An 11,645-nucleotide genomic window follows, 5' to 3' on the forward strand; every position below is an offset into this window, starting at 1 on the left:
GATACTCAACCACTGACCTTATTAGTATAAATTGAGGTCAAAGGTCAATTAAGTGCAAAATTTTATGGAATTTTTGATACTTTTTCATCTTTAAACACCCAATTTTATGTTAACGCCCCCAAAATCTACCTGATTCAAGATCAATTATTTACCGCCTGTCAATCATAAAAAAAACAATAGCTTCTGATTTGATTGACAGGTAAGCTACCTGTGCTTCTTGATAAACTGAGTTTGCATGTTTTGAAAACAATAACCTGGCCACGCGTCAAACTCTTTCATGTACCCGCATAGTATACACGCGGGTTAGAAAACTCCAATATGTTTGAATTTTATTTCAAAAAATAATTGAAAGTAGATTATTAAAACATTGTCATTATAGAATATTTCTTTTCTATCTTCACTGCTGTGTGTTACTTGTAAGTGTTATATCGTACACGTTATCTGTAGAAAAAAGACCGCGTCCACAGAAACCGGCTCTATTTGCTGTAATTGGAAGGGTACAGTGGAAGTCCGACAATTTAAATTATTTTTGAAGAAATTGGATATAAGAGAAAATATTCAGCACTAATAAACGGCATGGCATAGTTTTTATAAGATGTTTTATTTTGTACTATGGCTACAATCCATGTTGTACAGAGATGATGTCAGAATTAATGCTCAAATTTCCTCTAGCGTCTGTATATATACGTAATGAAAATGTGAAGATAATAAATAGTGATCGATTCTGAAAAGAAATCTTTCAAACAATAAAGTTTTGTTAACACACGAAGAATAAATAATATGGAATGTTTTGGACAACATTGTTGGCGAGGGGGGGGGGGGACCATTCCGATCGCGGTAATGTTCACATGCACAACGGATAGGTGGATTAATAATTTTTTTTATTTCAATATTCAGACTTTTTTAATCAAGTGATTTCTTTTATTGAAGATTAAAAAAGATAAATATTATTGATTAGTAGTTTTTACTCGTGAATTTTTTGTTTTATGTAAGGAAAACATTTTATAAAATGATATAACTGTTACATGTATTTTATTATTTTTTTTCCTTCAAAACATTTCCATGATTACGATAAATGCGTTAAGTTTACAAATAAATTTCATATTGAAATAATTTTTTTACGTAGTTTCACTCAAAACCAGACTCAAAACACGTAATGATGACCCTGATTACCAAACACAGACTTCCTGTGTAATGCTACATATACACAGATTTTTGACATCTAGGGTATTGGGGGTCTCCAGGTAAATAACACTACTGTTACTTCGACCACTCCCCCTCCTCAGGTAACCGTACGGTAAAAAAATTGGGTCTTTAAGCTAAATATTAAGTATGATGTATGTTGAAATAGGAAATTTGGGATATACCCACAAAAGAGCATTATACTGTACTACATGAAACACATAAACTTTTTTTTCAATTCTGCATATAACTACTTAAAAGGGGTTGCTAAGCAACGCAGAATTCTTTAATTTTCGGGCAGAAATTTTCATTTTTTACTCATCCTAGACACTTTTATGCATCCCAGCACATAAAAAGAGTTAGATGTGAGGTCAAAAAATTATAAGGGACATACAACAGATAAATTGTCTTAAAGTTTGACCTCATTAGAACTATTTTTAGGAGGTCAAAGGTCAAATAAGTGCAAAAGTTTCATCAATTTTTTTTCAACACTTTTCAATATTCTTGCCATAATTTTACACAATGGATGCTGAAATGGAAAATTCTGAATATACTCTCAAGAAGGGATCAGAACTGCAATATCCATGCATCATTTTATTTCAAATATCTGTTTAATGACCTTTAAGTGGTTGCTAAGCAACATCATTTTAAAGTTTTTGGCTATATACATCATTGTTTGTTATTTCACATTCTGGACAAATTCTAGACACTTTTTGTATATTTCATGATATTGTTTGTAAGATATGGGCCATAAAGATGAAAGAACATTTTTGTATTAAAAATTGACCTTGACACTCTTGTTCTTCAGGGGGTCAAGGTCATATCAGTACAGAATTCTGCTTTAAACTGTAAGTAAATATCAATTTTGAAATGCTTCAAACATGGATAAATCATCTAATAGTAGACGTAATAAAAATGGCGAATGACAAAGTTTGCAAGCAGGAATTCTGGTCTGCTTCTTATAAAGCCCTAGCAAAACATGTATACTATCTTTTTGTTAAACAAGAAATCCATTCTCTTGATGACATTAAAAATAATCTTTATTTTCATGGATTTAATTTAACAAGAAAAAAAAACTAAATGATTTCATTACAAGATTTTTCTGGTATAACAGAGCTTAAGGGGTACAATAAAGACTTGACATGTTATCTTGGAGGGAAATAATAATAATAGATAGCATTGGCAATATTAAATGCAAAACTGTTTAGTCAATAAGTTGAAAATTTGTCGCTTATATCCAAATATACAAATACAGAAATATTGCAAGATGAATTCCAAATCAGACTGAAATCTTCAACAAAATGTTGAAGAGCACTTTTACTTTGTGTCCACCATTCTTTTATCAACTGTCATTTCTCTGTAAGACCGGAGGAAATTCTTTGACTTGTCCAAGACATTATTATTTGCTGTCAAGTACAAGTGATCAGCTTCTATCCTGTAAAAGATTTTAGTATTTTGAAACAGATACATGTCATTGTGTATATAAATTTATATTTATAAATGAAATTAAGAATGCTAAAATTACTACATTTATTTGATTTTCCTTTTAAAATTAAAATTGTATTCATTATGTGATCCAAGTAGTTAAATGATATTGTTAAGTCAATGTATCAGGACTGATAATTCAAAAACCTTGTAGTAAACCACCATGGTAAAATTACTGAACTAAAACAAATAGCATACAGTACAGGCAACGCGGATCCCGTATTTCCCGCGTCCCCGCCGCGGTATAATCACAACGCGGTATTTGGCCAGGTAGACAGGTAAACCGCGTTCCCTCCGCGGGAAATTCATCACTTACCTGTCCCCGCCGCGGTTAAATCATCGATCAATTACTGACAATTAGTATCGTAAACAAACGGGAGTTATCTCCCCGAAATGTAATTTGCGAATTTTCCCTGTAACAAAAAAAAACAAACAAACAAACAAACAAACAAACAAAAAAAACTGTGTATTTATTAATAAATTTTGCTATGAATAGAATTTAAACTAAGAAAAAATAAGTTTATTTTCTAAAATTATATATCAATCTTTGAAATTGAATAGAAAATTTTATTTTTTGTTTCTAAAATTATATATCAATCTTTGAAATTGAATAGAAAATTTTATTAAATTGTTACGTCTTTGCAATTGGTTAATTATTTTGTGTTATTAAGAATCTATCAAGAAACAAAATTAAATACTAGAAATTTTAATTAGTTTTTTTTTAATCTTCATATTATATGCAAACGGTAATAAATGTTGAACTCAGACTGTTTAAGTTTCGATGAACGATTTTCAGCATTCATTTGAAAAAAAAAGATGTACATCTTTTAAAAAATGTACATCTTCATATTGTTTATTAATTAATTTCGATTTATTGTATATAAAATGTACAGGCTTTTTCTTAAAGTGTCAAATTACCGGAAAACATCCGATGACGAGCATTTGCAGTTACATGTAGTGGGCACGTGAACTTAAATTTTCTTTATTCAAGATATCAAGGAAAAGTTCTATTCTTCTTTATTTCTCATCGTTTATGTTCTGTTCGAAGAATTCTCCAAATTAAGTTAATTTAATTAATTAATTTTCTTTAATGTATTTCCCTCTTTTATATAAATGTGCAGGCATTTTTCTCAAATTGTCAAATGACCGGAAAGCATTCGATGACGAGAGTTAACTTTGAGCACGTGAACTTTATACAAGAGATCAAGAAAAAATATCGTTTTTCACCTTCACATTAACATGTTTTACCTTTTAATACAATGTCTTTCTTTTTAATTTTAATATTTCTCGATTTTCGTGTTCAATAGATAAGATAGGATGTGCAGGTGTAATGATAAACTTCACAGACGAAATTATAGTTTATATTAATAAATATTCAATGCAAAAATTCATATATTTTGTTTTCTTTGACAAATTCTGTTTCTTTGTGTATTAAGTATTAGCCGCGATCATTTCCTGTGTATAGGGATTAGCAGTGCCTGAGCAGGAAACGATATGCCCTGGGGGTTTCACACCTGTCTTATAGTATACCTTGGGTAACGCTTGCTGAATGTGCACGTCGTTGTCTAGCCATTCAACAACACATTTGATTCATTGTTTCATTATTATTTCATCGATATCATTTTCAGATGCGATATTAGCCTTGGAATTTGTGTAAAATTATTGTTGCTTTTTTTTAAACGGAGTGTATAAAAAGAATAAAAGTAAAAAAAAAACTTTTAAAACAAATTAATGAAGTATTTGATATCAATTAAATCAAATAATGATCCATTACTATGTTATTTCGTGTCTGTTTATATCTGTACCAGTTAGAAGATTGAAAGAGAGAGAGAGGAGATAGAGAGAAGAAAAATATCACAGTATTAAGGCACGTGCATGGTCGTTTTTCCTCCCTTTTGATCAGTATATCAATTTCTTGAGTTTAGCGAATGAAACTACCGCTGATTTATCAGTTTATTGACCATTTGTGGATTTTGTCTAAGTTTTATTGTTATTTATCGAGAGACTTGTTTATGATCCACTTTCTTCTTTCGTTTAACATATGTACATGACATGTAATTTGAATTACTTCCCTTTTTGTCGCCAGGGGCTCGTAACATAAAGGCTACTTAAGTCTAAGACCCATCGTCTCAAGCCACGGTCCGGAGTCCGCATATAGCTCTCTCCTACCCGTGGCTGCTTGATCACAAAAAGTGTCGTAATCTTGAATATTTACGCCTCTCTATTGTGACGTCATATTCAGTCAGTGGCAAGTTTTGTTTCCATCGCAATTGAAATCAACAACTGACGTCAACAGTATACAAGAAATATTTCCTTTACTGCGATTGGATATTGAAAGGTCGCGATAAAGTTCATCTTCCGACTATGCTTTACTCGCATTGGTCAAAATCTTATTGAGCTACGAAGAATTCTCTCCTCGTTCAACCACGGCCAGAATGGGAGAGGATCGTACATTTTGGCCGTGGTTTGCGACGATGTCTAAGACCGTGCTTAAGTAGGACTTAAGTACAGTCTAAAACTTAAGACCGTAACTAGAAGCGTACTAAGATTTGGCAATCTTAGCAAAACTTAGGCGGCCTGTAGAGGTGACTTAAGTATATCTTAACTTTCTTGTATATATAATTAGAATTATTTAATGTTGACTTTCGATGTTAAAACATTCCTTTATTCATTTTATGCATTAAAGAAAATAATTATATCTATTTGACGCTGATTTAAGAATTTTATTTTTTCGTGGGGGGGGGGGGGGTCACTGATTCCAATATCACTCGCAACACAAATACATGTAAATATACAAAAATTTAATTTTAGGGATACGTCTGAAATTAGTGGGACCTCGGTTATAGAAATAAATTGAACACAGTAATAAACCATGGATCTGTATCTTCACTTTGAAAATATGAGTTGAAGTAATTTGTTAAAAACAGAAATGAAAGAGGATGATGACAGTAAGAGTAATATTATAAAAAGTATCTGTAAAGTAAAATAAATGTAGAAAGCGGCAAGTGCGGATTTAGACAGGGCTCACTACAGTTCTACAGAGAGAGAGAGAGAGAGAGAGAAATTGCTGATAAGTGGAGAAATACGAAAAAATATCCCGATTTTTTTAATCCTTGATTAACTTGCAAATGAGTATATCATAAACCTTCTGCAGTTTTTGCTTCTGACACGCATGGCCTGATACATAGCGGGGATTCAAAATGTATTGAAGTTTTTAGAGTTTCAATTTCAAGTGGACAGGCGGTCGATTATCTTTTCTTTTCTGCGATAATAACAGGGTAAGTGAACATTTGTCAAAACAAAAGAGTTACAACAGGTAAACTGAAAACATCTCAGGTGTTAAAACAATTGTCGTGAACATTTACAATGAACCACAAATCGCCACTTTGTGACCGTGCGGTATTTGTTTTCAAACATTCCGAATAATTTAAAACATAATTATAATTTTAATAAGAAATCTAATCTAACATATCTTAAACCGATAGATAAGGACGTCAATTTTAATATGTAATTAATTAAAACCCTAACTGAATCACTTTTAGCAATATATCTATATAAAATCAAAAACCATAGGTTGAATCATATGAAATATTTTTAACATAAGTTTGACTTAGCTAAGACCTACCTAAGTTCGTTTTATGTTACGGTTTAAGACATACTTAAGTAGTACTTAGTCAGGTCCTAAGATTGTGCCTAAACCGTACTTACGACCCTACTTAAGTCAAAAACTTAGCAAGCTTTATGTTACGAGCCCCTGATTACAACGACAGATTTTGGTGGTAAGATAAAATGTATTTTTGCTATAAAATTTGATTAAGAAAAACACAGTATATTAAAATTGTCGAATTCTTGAAAATATTTATTTGAAACAAAAAATTTAAAAAGGATTCTGTCTGCAACAAAAACATTCTTTCTTTCTTGCATTTCAATTCTTGAGCTACACATGAAAAAAAAAAAACGGCTTCGTTTTACAATGTCGTAGGAAAACGCATACAGGTAATACACTCAGGTAACATCCTGTGTATATAGGTAGTATGTACACTAGACAGCGTCGTTCCCTCGGGGCTTCTCATCCGCTTCGAGTAAGCTCCACTCCACACCAAACTTACCTGAGGAAAACCGAACGGTTACGCAGAAAACTTGAAGCATGGCAACTTGCTGATTAAAATAAGTTAATTTCTGTGTTGTGTGTTCAAATATTTTAAGGGCCCATATTTGTGTTTGTGTTTTATTTGAACCGGAGAAATCTGAAATTTGTTTATGTTCATAAACATGATTTTAGTAATTTTCGAAAAGAGCAGAAAATAGAAATACTTTCAAATACTAGCTATGATTTTATTGATAACCTGTGATTATTTTATTAACAAGACCCCCCCCCCAAAAAAAGGTCGATATTTAGTTCATAGTGTTACAGTGTAGCGCATAATAATGGAGCAACGGTATTCCTACACTTACGCGTGTTTTGTTAAAATTCAATTGTAATTATGTATAATTATGTATCACTATCTATCATCGTTTTTCATGCTATTATTTATAACAGACATGTATACAGAAGTAACGGTACTTTTCTAAATGAAACCAAATGACTGATATAATCTCGCAGATAAATAAACACATAGCTACATGTACATATGTAACTGCAACTGCACGGGCTAATTACGAACAGCGGATTACAGTGCATATAAAGAGAAGCGATATCATAACATTCTTTAAATTTTAATTATACCTTTTTAGCAATTTGAAGATCATTTGGGGTGGCATTATTGATTTTGAAAATAAACTTTAAGTTAATATATTCGATAAATTATTCGACTTTATTTCACCCTATACTGTACATGTATTACTGTTAACAGACGTTATTGAGAATTAATTAATTTTGAGTGACCATTGGTAAAAAAAAAAAAAAAGAAAGATGTTTTTTATTAAACAATTTGATAAAACTTAAAAATGAATTTTTAAAGAATCCATGTAATGGTATAAATCTATTAATATTAATGTGGTCGTAATCCTCCTCCCCCCCCCCCCCCCCCTCATTTCGACACGATTAAAAATCGACAATACTTTACAGGTAAGAACATCTAAGCTGAAGAATAACGGTAGCGGGCCCCGCCGCGGTGTAAACACGGTCTCAGGTAGCACCGCGATCAAAACCCGCGACGGTGTAACGCGGAAAGGATTAATACACCGCGGAGGGGACGCGGTCTAATACGGGATCCGCGTTGCCTGTACTGTATATGGCAATCTGACTAAAGCCAGACCTCTGTTTACGCTATCGCAACATGTAAAAAAATCTGGCATAAGATTGCTACGAACGCCAGGAAGGGACACGTAAATTTTTCAAAAAAGTAAAAGATGATATCGAATCGAATTAGACAATCTAATCCCACGGATTACTAAATTGTTCCCTCGATTTATAATATGAGATCTCGAATAACACAATCCGATCTTAAGGATTACTAATTCGCCCCCTTGATTCATAATTTGAGATCTCGAATTACATACCTGTAATTTGTTTTCACAGATTGATAATTCAACATCTTGATTTGTTACAACGTCAGTCTTATGATTTTGGAAATCTGTGCTCTTGAATTTCATTACAGTCATATATGTACAGAAACATCCAACCATTTTAATCAATAAGTGCGTTCTATTTATTTTGTTTCAGCAACCGGTCGTTTCCAACCTCTTTCATAACTAATTCAACGTATATTTATTTTAGAAATATTATGATTACACAGGACCCATATTCACTTTTACTATCTAGGACTTTCAATTATTCTTATATACAAGTAACACAAAAACTTCTAAGATTTTTTGTTGTACAAATATCAGTACTAGCACATGGATTTGAAAATGTTCATGTAATTTTCTCCTTTTGGACCGTAATATGTAATAAAAGTTAGGATGTAAAATACTTCAATATTCTATTTTTTAAACATGTATTACCATATCCGATATGTACAGATAAATAATTTAAACGAAATCATGGGAAGGGTTTACATTCCGAGGGAATGAATCTTTTAAACTAAAAGAATGAATTATACAATCTGAGGTAACGGACTGTGTAATTTGAGGGAACGAATTGGTAATCTGTGAGAATGAAATGGCAATTTGTCAAACAGATTGTCAATCCGAGAGAACGGATTGTATAAATCAAGAACTCGGTTTACTTTTATAAATTTTAAAAATTCTATGTCCCTTCATGGCTTTCATAGATTTCATACCTGCATGGCTGCCAGGGTTGTAAAAAAAAAGGAGACAATAGACTGCAATGTCACTTCAGGGCAAAATTCCTGGCGCAAGGCTGTTCGTGAGCATGGGAGTGTTGATAAACCATCCAGTGAGTTTGACCACCCATGTATATGATGTAGGATAATTGAAAAGTGTCTGAAAAATTGAGAAAATGGAAATTCTAACCACATACTTCATGCAGATTGGAACTTACAACAGCAGTCTATAAAAACAGTTTGTTCCATATCTCAGCATTCATTCAGATAGATATTACATGTTTAAATAATGTGTTTGTATGAATAATCAAGCATCATAAGTATTATGTGTTTTGAACACTTATTTTTCAAAATATTAATCAAATGTGTATAAACTTGTATGAATGCGATATCATGAGAATGACACAAATGAAATTAGACTTTATTTTTTTTAATTTTAGAAATACAGAAATTTTCAATACCAAAACAAAAATTTACCTGTTCATTGGTGTCCTTACATATTAATTAACCTTCGTAGTTCATGGTGGGCTTAGAAAGTGGGTATTCACAGATGAAAGTATTGTTGCAATGCTGAAAGCACCCTAAAATTTCAATGTGAAAGTGGTAGTCATGTACACCTGTACACACTGGTACATAGATACTGAAAACAACTATCCATTATTATGAAAACTTTGATTTTACTTTGAACTTACGAGTGATTGTTAAATTGAGCATCAAAGTTCAAAAGCAATGCAAAATTGGCTGAACGATACGAAACACGCACACTGAAACATAAAGATCTAGTACATGTGTACATTTAGTTTTCTTTTGAACGTGAACTATTGCGTTTTAAACTTAAACTTTTCAGTCAATATAATTTGAATATACACGTATTCTCACCTGCTAATACCAAAGGCATGTTCGTATTATTTGATTCATTGATGTGATGATCTTCGTCGTGAAATAATCATGAAAATTGACGTTCAGATTTTGGATCACCATCATGTTTACACCAAAGCGGAAACACGTGTTTATTTCAATTCGTATCAACTCATACAGTGATGAGTCGTATTTATTTATAAATGCGAGTTTTTGTATTGTAAGATATAGATCTAATTAAATTGCAAATTAATAAGTATACAGTATAACAAGATACAACAATATTAAAATCTGATTTTTTTTAATAAAGATCGCCGTTTTGGAAATCTACAATTTTCATCAATATTGTATTTCACTTCATGAAATATACATCATTACAATCAACATTCACTTCACAAAAGACAGAACGAAAGTATATATTTGTTTTTTGAAATCTATTTTTTTTTTTTTTTGTATTATGCATTTATTTCAGTAAAAAATATATTTGAATGGTCAAAAAAGTCTTATAAAAGAATATGTTGTTTCGAGTAAGACGCAACAATATCGACCTTGACGTTACATGTAAATATTGACCGATTTTTCCATAAAAACTATGCAAAGGTCACAAATTCAAATTATCGTAATTAAGAAAATACTGAGCGGAAGAAGGCCTATAAGGGCTTGTTGGAAAGGAAATTTTCTCTACTTTTACCAGCTTTATTTTGTTTTCCCTATTTCAACACAGAAATAAACGTAAAACTGAGCTTTGTTTAAATATTACGAATAAAATCGATAAAAAACACATAAGTGCAAGAAAATTCTTGTTTTTAAAATATACCTTAAAGTAAAAACAATAATTTTTACATATTTTAAAAGTAGAGAAAATATTCTTTAAGAATATACCATGCTTTCTTATAAAGTTAATCAGGAAAAAAATTGTCAATCGTCTGGAAATTCGGCAATCGCTTTGGAAAATTACGCCATTTTCAAAAAGTCTCGTTTGTCTTTACAACGTAAAATCGATTAAATACCGGCAATCAAGATGTAATCTTTTTAGATATTTTAAAAGTTTAGATATTTAAAAACTCATAATACCCATACATGTTCTTAGACAAAAAATAAGCATGCGTTACCAGAGGTTTTTAAAAGATATCGAATTATGAAATTTTTTGCATTATTTAAAGAAAAATGTATAAAAATTACAAAAGATAAATTCCAGTTTTTTTTCTCATCAAAATTTGTATTAAAAGAGGTGTAAAATCCATACATATACATTTAAAATATCTGCCCTCCTTAACTAGAACGATCAATCCAATCATTAATTGAATTAATAGGAACTCATTACTTAATAAACTGTGTCATATGCTGCTGCAAAAGGATTTCTAAGATATACAATAAGATGTACCGTCGTTTGTTGAACGAGTACGACTGAGACAGCCATTTTTTTCGTCACAAGTGACCTACATAGTGACGTCATTTTCACTTTGTGACGTCACAAACAAGGAGCAATACTTTATTCAGCATTCGCTATTTATAGAACGTGTATATGGCTATGTGCGTATCATTTTTTTTTTTCAAATCTGAATCGCGGGTTTTTAGATATAGAGATAGTTCGCGAACTTTTTGATCACCCCTCGTAATTCCAGGACCGGCAAACCCGTGTTTAGGTAGATAAGACTGTTTAAGAAGAGAGGAATGTAGCAATCAGTAGGTAATAAACATTTATAAAATGAAACGCTTTAACCTCCATCAACATCTAGAGTTTTTCTTTGATGTGTTGTGGTTAAAGCTATAACAATCTATCCTTATCCTTTCGAGCTTTTGGGTTTAATTACTGCTCATTAGCTTCATTATTTTTCGTTGGTATAAATTAAATGTATCATTTGAGGCACATCCATTTATATCATGAATCAT

At 31.5% G+C, this 11,645-nt stretch overlaps 1 long non-coding RNA gene across 2 annotated transcripts; it reads right to left on the minus strand.

Moving 5' to 3' along the window:
• Window positions 1-2,159: 2,159 nt before the first annotated feature.
• On the minus strand, window positions 2,160-10,035 carry LOC134238502 (uncharacterized). 2 transcript variants are annotated; one of them, XR_009986033.1, is made up of 4 exons: window positions 9,774-10,035; window positions 9,372-9,475; window positions 8,892-9,054; window positions 2,160-2,617 (listed from the first exon to the last, which is right to left on the minus strand). It is a non-coding gene; the product is annotated as an uncharacterized LOC134238502 (long non-coding RNA). The 2 variants fall into 2 exon arrangements; XR_009986034.1 differs by lacking the exon at window positions 9,774-10,035 and adding an exon at window positions 9,587-9,727.
• Between the last annotated feature and the right edge of the window lie 1,610 nt (window positions 10,036-11,645).

This window comes from Saccostrea cucullata, unplaced genomic scaffold, assembly GCF_032062105.1.
Source record: "Saccostrea cucullata isolate Sc308-1 unplaced genomic scaffold, CSIRO_AGI_Scuc_v1 ctg5820, whole genome shotgun sequence".
NCBI lineage: Eukaryota > Metazoa > Mollusca > Bivalvia > Ostreida > Ostreidae > Saccostrea > Saccostrea cuccullata.